Here is a 13,219-nt window from a genome sequence, read left to right as displayed (position 1 = left end):
TGTGGGCACAGGCAGCGGTGGTGGCCCCTTGCCCGCCCGCTGTTCTGCTCACAGGTGACGTTCAGGCGAGGTGGCCTTGCCCTGGGTGCTGGGTGAAACCCACGGGAGCCTGATACAACCCCACTTCTCAGCCTGGTTTTAGATGGTACCTGCCTCATTCCCAGGCCTGTTATATTGGCAACTCTCAGTCACAAATGTGAGCTGCTCCTTGCACCCCGTTCCCCTCGGGTATATTTCTAGGTTACAAAATGTGGACAGAAGGACTATTCTCTAGCCCCTAAGGTGAAGCGACACAACTGGGCAGGGTCAGACTGTACAGCAGCCATGTCTTTGTGAGTCTTTCAGCTGAAAATGTCTGAAATGATGAAAAGTCAGAGCTGCGGATGGGGGCCTGTGGAGGTGCGGGAGGTGGGAAGGGGCGGGGTGACGTGGCCTGGAGGAGCCGCAGCGCTGCTGTCCCTGCCTGCTGAGCCCCCTCCGCCTGCTGCCTCCCGGCCTGTCTGAGGAAAGTCACACCTGGAAACTGCCTGGTGGGAAACTCCTCAGCCTCGGAGGTGTTAGTGGGAGGGAAGCTCTGTGGTAGTGCCCAAATCACTTGTGAGTATAACGCTGCGGCAAGGGGAAGGCAGGCTAGACAGATTCAGTGCGCAGATAAATTGAGGCAAGGGGGTGAAATGGATCCCCCTGCCTCAGGAGCTCCTGCCTGCTGGCACAGCCTGTGGCTCGGTGCCTGGGTGGCCGCTGTGGCCGGGGCAGGGGGTGCTTCCCCACACGGCCTGCTGGGTCAGTCATGGCGGGGGAGCAGGGCCGCCATCTCCCAGTCTTGCCGGCCCCCGCAGGGTAAACGTGTTTCTGGGCTGGCGACCTGAGGGGATGGTGGGCCGCGGGCCAGGACGCAAATACATTTTGTCCTTGCTGGAGGGGCGCTTGGTTTTTCTCCAGAGGAGGGAAAGCTGGTGGATGTGAGAGGGCGGGAGGGCAGGGTCTGGTTCAGTTGTGCCTGTGTGTGGGGCTGAGGGCAGGCAGCCCAGGTGGTGCTGGAAAAGAAGCTGGACCTTGTGAAGCCCCCCAGCTGGGGGGAGTCCCCACCAAGTGCCAGATGGCCCTGGGGGGCAGTGCGAGTGTAACGCCTGTGCCAGGGAGGGGAATGCAGCTTTTAACGTAAAGAAGAGAAATGAGTGTTTTCCCAGCAAAGAGTAGCACAGCAGATACTCCTGAGGTGGGGATGGTCCAACCTTCTCCTAGGGGCATTGGTGGGGGGTGCCTGTGAGGTGAGGGGCCGCCCCCCTCAGACACAGGAGGCTGAGCTGAGGGGGTACAGATACCCCCATAACGTGCTCGGGGATGTTTGCCCTCCCTGGGTAACTGCATGGTGGGTTTGGTGGTCTGTCCTGACCCATAAGAAGGATTTGGCCAAGCAGTGGCTCAAGCAGCATAAACTGTGGTTTTGGGTGTAATTCATCCCTTCAGTCTGGCCAGCCTTGTCAAAATCAAAGGGGAAACGCAAAAGTCATTCTCTACTTCTCAGCTCAGGCCAGGCACACTTTTAATCTGTCCTTCTCCACAGCTGGATTTAACTTTTCTGCTCAGCTTTTTATAGCCTTAACTGCAATGTAGGAGAGTGGGAAATGGGGCGATTGTTTTGGTATACTTCATGTCATTGCTGTATTTTTCTGGCATGCCTGTAGGTACATACATAAAGTCAGGAATCCAACTTGGATTGTGGCCGGTGGCATCATCTTCAGACTTTTTTTTTTTTTTCCTGAGTGAAATCATGAGTTGCTGTTAAATAATTCAAACCTCATTCAAGCTGATCCTGAGGAGATCGTACAACATGGCAAGAGGCCATGAGCTCATCGGTTACTACAGAGGGGAGATACCCCAGTGTTGTTGGTGCACAGCATCAGCTGTCAGCAATTCTAATAACCCAGCACAGCCTGCTCAGGCAGACTTAACAAATATTTGGGGTTTTCTTTTAGTCTTTTTTTCATTTATGGTGTCCTTTTCCAATTTCACTTGAGAGGCTATGCTATGATAATTGTGTGTTATTAATTTTTGCCTAATTGCATCAATATTCTGTACTTGGCTTCAGGTTTTACAACACCCTATTCATAAATTATGACATCATGATTCATGTCCTGTTATGTCTGTTGCTTAATTAATTCCAAAAAGTGAAATACGGCATATATTCAGCACTTTGCACAGAAAGTTCATGAATGTACTGAGCTGCCTGTTTTGGAGGAATGCCTCCTGATGTTAGATGGCTTGTGCTGTACTCCATTGCAGCTCCTCTGGCTGAGTTTTTCAGGTCTCATAATTTGGAGTAATAGGAAAGGTTAGAAAAATGTGGTTATTCTATGATCCTACTTTCCCAGGTTTACTGTCATAAATCACACTAAGAGACTGTAGCAGCTGCTGGAAAGGGCAATCCAATCTTTTCCTCTCATCCACAGAAATGATTGTGCACTGCCTTCCCTGCATTGGTGCTAGCAGTTGTGTGGCCATGCAGGCAGCAGAAGAGGAAGAAAACAAATTAAATTTCAGCTGTATCAGCAAGTTGGTCTGATTTAGCATGTACCAATGATTGCTGGTGATGACACAAAAAAGGGCAGGAGCATACAGACATGAGTGTGAGTTCAGATGGGTTTAAGGTGAAGATGAAACCACATGTTAAGATGCAGCAAAGGGGAGGAAGCATTCGTCTTTTGTGCGGATACATACTGTATCTTGAAAGAGACTTCTGCGTCGCTTTTGTCTTTCTAGCCTATGGACTCTTGCACCCAGCCGTCTGTTACCACCTTTCTGCATGCTCTGCAATGCAATGAGTCTTCCTCACTTACCCATTTTACTTTTTTTCCCAAATTAGCTGTTTGCAAATAAGAAACATTTTCTCATTTTTCATGTGCAATTTTTAAAGCTTCCTCTTGTGCTGCTTATCCCTATAAGTATTTACTGACCAAAGGGAAGAGCGCTAGCTGAGGAATCAGGAGACTGTATGTGAAATCCTTTTGGAAACACTAGTATTTCATTTCAGCATCTTTTGTTTTCTTTCTGATGTCTGTTGATCTTAAAAGGTAAGTAGACAGCAATTACTAGATTATGAATGGTAGCCCATTATGTCTTTTTTGGGCTCTCACAAGTCAGTCTTAGTGCAAGTACTTAACTATTAGCCTGGTTGAAGTTTTCTTTTGATTTTTGTTTGGTTTTACTTGGAGTTTGCTCTCTTTTTAAAGTATTTGTAAAGTTCTGTGTTTCAGAAAACTTTTTTTTTGGTTGTGTTTTTTTTCCCCCACAATGTTATTGGAAAACAACTCAAGGTTTGTGTTGCAGGCAATTATTCTTATTAGAGCGGTGTAGGTCACAATGCATTTTGTAGATTGTACATTTCCTCAGTTCCATCCCCTTTCTCAGAAAGGTTTTATTGTCATTACTTTCTGAATATTCACTTGGCCTTGAATGCAGTGGGTTGGGTTGGTTTTGTTTGTTTGTTTCTTTAAACGATATCCATCTTACTGACAAATGGATTTAAAGTCCTTTTGATTTTAGGGAAAAGTCCTGTATAATCTAGCAGAAAACCACAACCTTCCTCTGAAGTTTTTTTTTAAGGAAGCCTAAGGATTTTCTAATCCTTTCTTAAACATGGAACATAGTTGACATACAGATGTGGAATCATTACTAAATGCTTTGTATATGAAATACTGTAAACAGCTGACATGGCCAGGATGTGGTATGGTACATCAGCGCATGTTGTCTGCTAAAATATCTGTCTCCTAGTGGGGATATTTTGTTTGAATGTTCAGGTATTTTCTGTGATGGTAAGGGATTCAGTTGAAAGACCACATGGATTTTCAGTTTCTTTTTGGCTTTGTTTTCCTTACACTGCCACTCAGCGGTCAGTAATGTTGTGTCATGAGGAGAGTCTAGCTTCTGATAGCTGAAAAATTGATGTCCCAAATGTTCAGCCCTCTGTTTTGGGAGTTCTTATTTCACTGTGGGAGCACACTAGAATTGAGTCTCAGTGTTCAGAATAAGCCTTGCTACATTGCCAGATGAATTTTGTTTAACCACAAAGTTTTCAAGCAATGCGATTGAATTCTGTGCCAAGAACTTGCTGTTCTGCCGTAGAGAAACAAGATTGTACTTCCATTTAGAGAAATGAAATTCATGTAAGAGAAAAAAGTTTTGCTGCTTCTTTTTTTTTTTTTAACTCTTCCCATTGATATTTTATATGCATCTTGAGATCTTGTCTAACTTAGATGATTCATCTTTTCAAAGGCCAGTAAAGAAATGGGAACATCAAGTGGGCAACTCGTCCTAGCCTGAAGTCATTCCAGTGAAATGAAAAAGAATGGTGTTTGGGAGGGGAAATGAAACCTTTTCCATGTCCAAAAATACAGTAATGTAATTTAGAATTGTGATTATTTTTAATTTAAAAGTATTCTAATTACACTTAGAGTTGAATACATTTAAATGCAAAGTATTGATTTAAAGATAATCTAGTTCAGTTGTAATGCTTTCTTAATTGTTTTAATTTTTTGATTAAACACATTGGAAAATGGTGAATGGTTTTGATCGATAACCATCTGGAAAATTTTGCTGCTCTTTGCTTTCCAGAACATTTCATCTTCCATGTGCATTTAGTATATAGTGGACTCTTTCACAGGATGCTGCAAAACAGACATAGCAATTCAGTTTTAAGGGAAAAATCACAAATGAGGCACTGTTCGTGCTTTTCTGGGAATGAGTGAAGAGATTAGCGGGACCTATCTGTGGTCAATTTTTGAGCTGAACATCCTTCTGTGTTCTCTAGTACTTTTCTGTAATTATTTTTCAAGCTCTAAGCTTATTGAAACAGCTGCATTTTGTTATTTTAATTCCTGTTCTTTGGTTATCTATGCCTCATGAAATAATTTTCCAATCTCTGATTGCATAGTAGTGGCATCTTCCAGCATATAAATTATCAGGCAGATAACTTGGATATCAAACATATGTTGTTATAATATAATGTTCCTGTAATTAAGGCTGCTTGTGAAAATAAGCACTTGTAAATGCAGGAGACTCATCAGACTGACAGAAGTGTAGGGCATACAGCACACACAAACACCAGTGAATTGTGCCAGGGCCTAAATTTTGCTGGTATTTTTCAATTAGGAAAGTTTATAGATGCTTGGAGATGAGAAAGTCTAATGTTTTTATGGTAAAAGGTGCAAGAATGTCAGAACTATTCTTTACCAAGCTGAATTGGCAGTTGAAATGCTTCCTTCTCACAACATGTCCTTCACCAGCTGCATTTTGCTGATGAATTTTGCAGAGTAGGGATGTGAAAGGCTCAATAAACAGATATTTGGGGTAAAATCAGAAGGTAACTTTCTGTCTGTGTCCTGACAGCTAGAAGCATCTGAGGGCATGGAAAGCAACACAAAATTAAGGTGAAATTCTCTGCTTTCTTAAAGGAAATAAATGTTTGGGAAAGCATAGCAAAAGTGATGGACATGAACAACAATGCCCACTGACTCTGACCTGGAAGAGAATACAGTTTGTTACAGAAAAATTTGATGTTAGCCTTATTTACAGGGTCATCAGCGGAAAGCGGGATAAAAGGAAGAAGAAGGGAAAGTACACTGGATTGTACTGGCAGAGATGCAGAGTACGGAACAGAGGCAGCACTTCTCAGTGGTGTGTGCTGGTTAGAACTGCTTTGGGCTGCTGCCATGCAGTGCTGGCTGTTTCACAACAGAAAGGATATTATTAGTGAGAGGCTGTGATGTTCAGCAGTTAGGATGAAACCCAGTCAGTCCCGGGACATCAAGTATAAGGAATGTTTAAAAGAAATGCTTCTTTTTTTATCCCCCACTAGACAATATTCTTCAGGGATAAACCTAAGGTTTATGTTTTGGAAAAAGGGGACAAAGCAGGTGGAAGCAGATGGCGTATGGTGGCTACCAATAGAAATGTGAGAGCCGGAATTAAATAAAAAAGCTTGGACTACATATTTCTGTGCTGAAAGAAATGGACTGAATAAAGCTGCAATTCAGCAAAAGCTTTTCAAAACAGTCTCCAAATCCAGCCTTATCCAGCAAGAGCATAATTTTTCAGAAATGCCAACCTGTAAGTGAACAACACTTGATTTCGTAAATTACTTGAGTGCTCTTGAAAATGTCACACCACAACATGGAAGTACTGATTTAGGAAGATATCCCTAGTAAGGAAAGAGTTTAAATAAGGATTTATGTCCATTTTTGTTAATGTTGCTTCCATGACAAATTGATTTTCATAAAGCTTAAAAACATGTTTAAATTTGAAGATAATTAAATGGCCCCTTGAATTGGGGCCCGGCTTAGCAGGAGGAAACAGCTGAAGCAAGTATGATAAATTAATTGAAAATATTTAGAAATTGTTTTGGGAGGAACACGACTGAAAATCAGGAAGATGGGTTTAAACTAAGCTGAAAAGGACTGTGATACCAAGAAAATGTGAGATAGGAAATGCAGAGGTTCTGAAGACAATAAGCAGTGTGCAGCAGTCCTTGGAAAATAAGCTTCTTGAAGCAGGAGTAACTAGCAGAGGTGAGTGAGTAATGGAGTGGTGGTGTTTAGTGTCTTATAAAGCTGGTGGTGCTCTCCATTTAAAACTTTCTTGCCTATTAATCATCCAAATCAGTACAAGCTATATTCTCTGAAATTTTAGGCTTTCACAGTTCCTCAAAATGTGAAGTTAGTCAAGCAAAATAATTCTGTCACCACTCTGTAACAAATCTTTAAGGTTTATTGAACACATTTGAAAATAGTCCAGGAGAACAGCTGCATAGGATTAATCATTCTTAGGGCAAAAGCTGATTTTTCCAGACCTTTTCGTACACTTCACAGTCTCTCTTTCTCAAATAAAGAGCCTGTTCCTATTAAAAAGCTGAAACAAACAAATCAACTATTAATTGGAACAAATTTGTCTTCTTGACAAAGCAATCAGCTAACAAAAATCTCTGGCAACAAGCAACTAAATTATGACCCTTTTGAGTGTGGAGTCTCATTAATTTCCAGGCCCATCACTGCACCCTCTCATGGCTTTTCAGTCTTCACGTGAAATTAGGTCTTTGGGTGGCAGTTGGTATCTTCAAGCCTACACAACTGGTTCTTTGTGTCATACTTGGTGGTTACCCCAGGCCTGAAGAATGTGAGGACTGAAAGTGTCCCTGAAGAGGTCTGGAGTGTAGTTTTATGGGGTTATTTAAGAAGCATACATTGTCACTACTTACCTTATCAACTGCATGAATTTAACAGATGTCTGCTGTCTGTCTCCTGAGTTACCAGTTGAGTATTTCTACATATTCATCTGTTCATATACATGCCAAAAATAACAGGGGTTGCAAATTATTTTTTTCATCTGGTTTTGTTTTCTTTAAGTAAATGGAAGCAAATAAAGAGTTTATGACAGAAAGAAATAATCTGTTGGCAAAGAATCCATGGTCCAAATTACCTCCTGGCTTTATCACATCCACTGTAGGACGAGAGTTTTCTGTCGGCTTTTCCCCTAACTTGTATCAATATTACTCAATAGAAATGCTGAAGACTGTGGGGCAAGAGCTGCCATGTAAGGAAAAGTCTCTAATGAAACAGCAGCCTTTTCTCTGTGGAAGCATTTTTGCAGCAAGTCAATGATTTCTCCCTGTGTATTAACATCAATTACAGTTTCAGTTTAAAATCTGGAAAATTCATTAATTTTTCTCCTTGTAAGAGTGAAACTTCTAATTCTGGTCTTGCATGTGTCACTGATTTTGTAGGAATGACTCCAGAACTAAGCAGTATGAGGTCAGGCTGAGAACCCAGGGTACTCTTGTACCCAAATTAACTTGGTCTGGAATAACTTATACATTTTTACTTTTGCAGATAGCTGATCTCTGAAGATGCACAAGAGATCACCACTTGGCAAGCTGCTCTACTGAATTTCACATCAGTACAGATGAGCAGCTTTTTTTCCCCCACCTCAGAAACTGATAGGTGTGGTGTACAAGTAAAGATTACAGAGGTACATCAAACTTCTCTGACGTTTGAGCTTTCTACCTACGTGAATTCTAATGTTTATTTCATGGAATCATATTATTTTTGGAATATTTTCTTAAAGGCTACCCATTGAGGTACACTCAGTTTCCAGCAGGTATAATAAGCTAGCAGGTTGGTGCTGAACAGAATGAACAAGCATTCAGTGTGACATGATTTACTCATGCTTTCTCTTTAGAAAGCTGAATTCTAAGTATCTGATGAACCTGAAAGCACAGTGGCTCCACTTAAGAACAGGCTGGCTCCTCCTAGACAAATACTTTTTGGTGTTTGCCGTAAATAAATAGCTAACCAGAGAGATAAAAAGAACAAACACCATGATCACCTGCCAGTGGCCGTAGTTTATTATTCTGTACCATAATTAATTTAAAAGATATCCAAACTAGAAACTTTTTTTTTAATACAGGCCATAAGCCTGCAGTTCCTGGCTATATTCTTAATTGTTACTAATTGGATGCAACAAATTTTTCCAGCTTATTTCAAGGACCAGGAAAAAGAAAGATGTGTAAGAAAGACAGCAGTGTGTGAGCATCACTCAGGCAAGCCTAGTAGACTTTTCCAGCTGGAATCCAAGAACAGCAAGAGATTGCATTAGAATAATTGAACGTCCTGCATGCCACCCCAGTGATTCTGGGACTCAGTAACCACAGTGCACCTGGCGCCAGACAGTGTCTGCATTTTCAGTGTTTCTCTGGATATGAATGATCCAGCTGTCAAACACTGAGTCTGGAGAAATAAGAGATGAGCATGATACAGATGTACAAAACTCTTTTATCAGATTTATGTTTCTGAAAGAGCGATGTTTAAAAGAATTTATCAGGAAAGCCCCACTAATTTTTCAGGACAAAAATAAACATAATCATTTTGGGGATAAGTGACATACTAAACGAGACAACTGTGTATTTTTAGGACTAAGGAACTGAGCTAAAACAGGGTTGCATGGAGCCACATGCAAACACATAAATTATTAAAATGTGTTGCTGCTATTACTCAGATGCTAAGTAGGATGAATTAAAACTTGCCTGCAAGGAACTAGGCAGGCATCCTTTAACCCTACTACTGCTGTTTATAAGCTGTGCTCGGTGCTTGTGGCTTATATGTCTGGAAAAGGGATAAAATGTTTTGTGGGTGCAGTTGCCTGAAATTTGCTTTGACAGGAAGTTGTTTAAATCCATGAAAACAAATTTTACCACTTTAATTGTTGTTCTTTTAAAATCATTTACTCCAATGTTTTAAGAAAAACAGTGTTTTGCTTTCCAGCATCAAACCCTTTGTAGCCTGACTCTTGAGTAGTATTATCCTGTTATTGTATTCTTTGCAGCCCACCATGAAAATGGTACCAGGTACAGAGTAAGGATCGTTCAGACAGGTCAATTCATGTGAAGCAGTGATAAATACTAATGTTCATTCTGATGCAGCAATTTTCCATTTGTGGAAATGAAAGTACTTTTCCAGGTAGTTACTTTTATATTATTTGGTTGGGGATACTGAAGCTAGTTGGCTTCCCCAGGGTCACAGCAGCAGGACCAACACAAGAACAAAAATCTTGATAGATAGTTGTTTCCATGCTGTACTTACAGCTGCACAGGTCACAGATCTCAGGGCCTGGAAGGGGTATTTCATGAACAACTGAGAACATTCATGTCCTTTTCAAAAAACATTTTATGGCCAAAACCGTAAGACAAGAAGAGACCAAGAACTCTAATATAATGTAGTTAATAGGCAGGTTTAAGTTCATTTCTATTCCTCAATTATAGCTTATTAAAATAAAATTTTTGGCATTTAAAATGAGAGCTGGAAGCACTGCACTCAGAAGCAAATTGAAGTGAATTTCAAATAAAAGAGCACAGAACAAAACATTTTTTAAAGGCTATGCAGATAGGCAAACTTTGCATTAATTTAAAGTTCTAATACATACTAATAGGTTTTAAATGTTGATGACTCAGAGATTGTCTTAAATAATTTAGACTAGTGTTTGCTAATGGCTGTGCCAACCAGAATATAAACATATACAAAATTTGATGCAGATATAGTAACCTTCCTGTCTTACTATAAATCTATTTACATTCAAATAATTTATGAGTTGTGGTGTTCATAGTATGCCTATAGAATAAACATTCAATACAAGGGGAGAAATAGCAGTGGAAGTGTGAAATAGCAGATTTTTGTGTTAATCTTTAATCGGTGGAGTACATATCTCTGTATAATGGAGCCCTTATTCATCTATTTATATGTTGTTCCATTCCTTCACGAACCATCCCTGGGTTTTTTTTGTGAAAATGTATTGAAGCTCTTTGCCTTGTGAGTTTGAAAGTGCTGCCTATTTGTGAAAAGCTGCAAATATGAACATCCTCACCAGTATGATCAACATCCTCACTTTGGCTCTCCATTATATATACCCAGTCTGAGTCCCCTAGACTCTTCTTTAAGCAATGGAAAAAAAGATAGTCTAGATAACGACCTCTTTCACATACCCTAGATATTGATATTAAAATGTGAATGTTAGATTATTTTGCATTGTCTGACCCGTATTAATGGACCACAGAGCAAAATGGTCATTGTAGTTATGTGGTTTGTAGTTAAGTGAGCAATAAGATTAAAATATGTTGCGGGCTAGTTCCAACAAGCAGTATTTAGGTCTAGTTCCTGTGCTTGGCTGTACCCTCTGTCCGCACCCCTGAATTATACATTTAAATGTTTGACTGCAGTCTAACATTGAGCCTTCACAATTTTATGGATTGCTATTATGTCATTCAAGTTAATAGGAGTTTCTTGCCATCTTACATGACACCTGGACCAGATCCTTAATGGCCTAAGTCTGAAGGTGTGGTGATTTTGCAAATAGCCTTCCACACATTTCTGATGTATAGGCTTTATTTAAATCTGAGGCATTATATTTTATGCGTTTAAAGGTAGTTTTTGGACATTTTTTATGTTTAAATCTAAATATATTTACTTTGCTTGTCATGATAAAGTCTCTGATATGACAAAGCAAGTTTCTAATACGAATTTCAGCAGGTGTGTAGTATATTCTGTTTGTGTAAGTTGTTCAATGTAGATTCTTTATGAACACAATTTGATAGAAGAAGTTGAGATGGAAAGACTATATGATCCCATTTTTCTGTGTAAATCCATTGTTGCCATTTTTCTCTTTTTTAATTTTATTTTTTATTTTTGCACTTGAACTATTATTTGAATCCTTCTTGTAGGGTAGTTTTTATTTTCAGAGAGATGGCTGACTGCCAGAAGGCAAAGCTGGATTTTCTCTATTTACCAGAAGTCTCCAATGTGACCTTGAGTGTACATCTCAGATGCCCAGAAGTACTTCTGAGCACATGAGCAAATTAAGATCAGTCATGTTCTACTTCATTTCCCAATCTTTCCCATTTATTCCAGGGATGTTCTAAAGACAAATAAACAAAATAAAAGCATTGTGGTGCTCAGATACTACTGTGAGGGGAATTAATAAGAGTACTTGAGACAGTGAAATTACAGTTCCTTTCTAGACAGTCCTTGACACAGTCCTCAACAATCCCCCTTGCAATGTCATTGTGTGTAGCTAATGAGGCTCCTGTAATGCAGAGCAGTCTGCTTCATTATTTAAAATTCAGGGACATTCTTCAGCTGTAGCAGCATCACAAGCCATGTGAGCTGTTACCAACATTAGCAAAATGCCACTTTCATCACATCCAAAAAAAGCACATTGGCTATTAGCAACAATCTGCCCACCTGCTAATGGATTTAGTGCATAATCTACACAAGTAGTTCTCTGCATTTCAAGACAAAGATACACAACTGTAGAGATCACATCCAAGAAAATGGTACCTTCGCCCAAGCTGTCAAGTGGAGGCTGGATATTTGTTATTGAGTAAGAGGGGACGTGCTTATTTTTGTACCCCTTGCCTGAGTAAATTCTATGAATGAATTTGAACGATGGCTCAGATGTGACCTCAAGCAAGCACTCTCTTCTGTGTTAATGAGTGTTGTAAATCAGACCAGTTATAAAAATGCAAAAGTTTTTGAGAGCACTGTAGAACTGGTACAAAATAGAGTAGCAATAAGAAGGCACTCTACTACGAACGTTTTCTTTTACCAGAAAATGAAGGTTTGATCTGTAGTGAATTAAGCAAGACTCTCCTTATTAAAGTTACAGTTAACAATGTTGTTGTTGGGCTCTCTTTTATCCATTTAGAACCATAAGTGAAAGAGTTGCCAGCCTCATCCTTTATAAGGCTGAGCATGGAAGCACTTAACTAAAGACAAGTAAATAATTATCTCCTACAGACCTGATAATTATAATTCAAAGGAGTATTGTAAGAAAAAAGGGGCAAATCAACAAGAGTTAAAGAAAGTAGAAAATATTGATAACTTTCAAAAATTTCCCTTTTCTTCACTTCATTATTTCCATTTCCCTATCATTATAATTTTTCATCTAATGTGGTAACACCTATCTGAGGGTATCTGAGAGTCTTACTCATGAGATTTCAGTAATATATTAATTTCCATAGTAATGTGCTTCATTTTTCTTTCTATATCACAGAATTATGTTTCTGGTGGTCTCTGGAGGAACTTCAGAAATGTAAGTTGGAAATGAATCGACACTGCATCCGTCACATTTTATGCTGTTGCCGTGAAAGTGAAGCAATTGTGGACTGGGCTCCAGGTTCCGGTGATATAGGTACTTGTCTTAACACAGGTAGATAAATCATGTCAGTGTCATGTGGTAGCATGAGAACACAAAGTCAAGCACCTTAATCTAGTGCCTGAGATCTCTGATGTATTTGCAGAAAATGTCAAAAACATTAGCTGCTGTAAGGTCTTGTTTATAGAAGTGATAGGTTAGCTTAAACGTTATTTCTGTATCTTGCTATATCTGCATTATGGTTTTTTTTATCAAATATGAACAAGTGTAAAAGACTACTGTGTTGACTGCTAAATGCTGTTTGGTAGCATTAGACAATCAGCTCGATCACCAGTATTGGTTTTTTCCCTCATGCCAGTCTTTTGTGCTGTCAGGCTATAATGCTGCACATTTAAATCTTCCTGGATCACACTAACGTTGCGTAGGTTCAACTCCTTATGAATGTGAGGAGTTCTTGTTTGTAATGAGCTCCTGTGCAGCCAAACTTTCTCTCCTGAGTTTATCTGTAAAAGACTCCCACTTA

Source organism: Falco naumanni, chromosome 13 (assembly GCF_017639655.2).
Source record: "Falco naumanni isolate bFalNau1 chromosome 13, bFalNau1.pat, whole genome shotgun sequence".
Classification (NCBI taxonomy): domain Eukaryota; kingdom Metazoa; phylum Chordata; class Aves; order Falconiformes; family Falconidae; genus Falco; species Falco naumanni.
Note: the sequence above shows the minus strand (reverse complement) of the source record.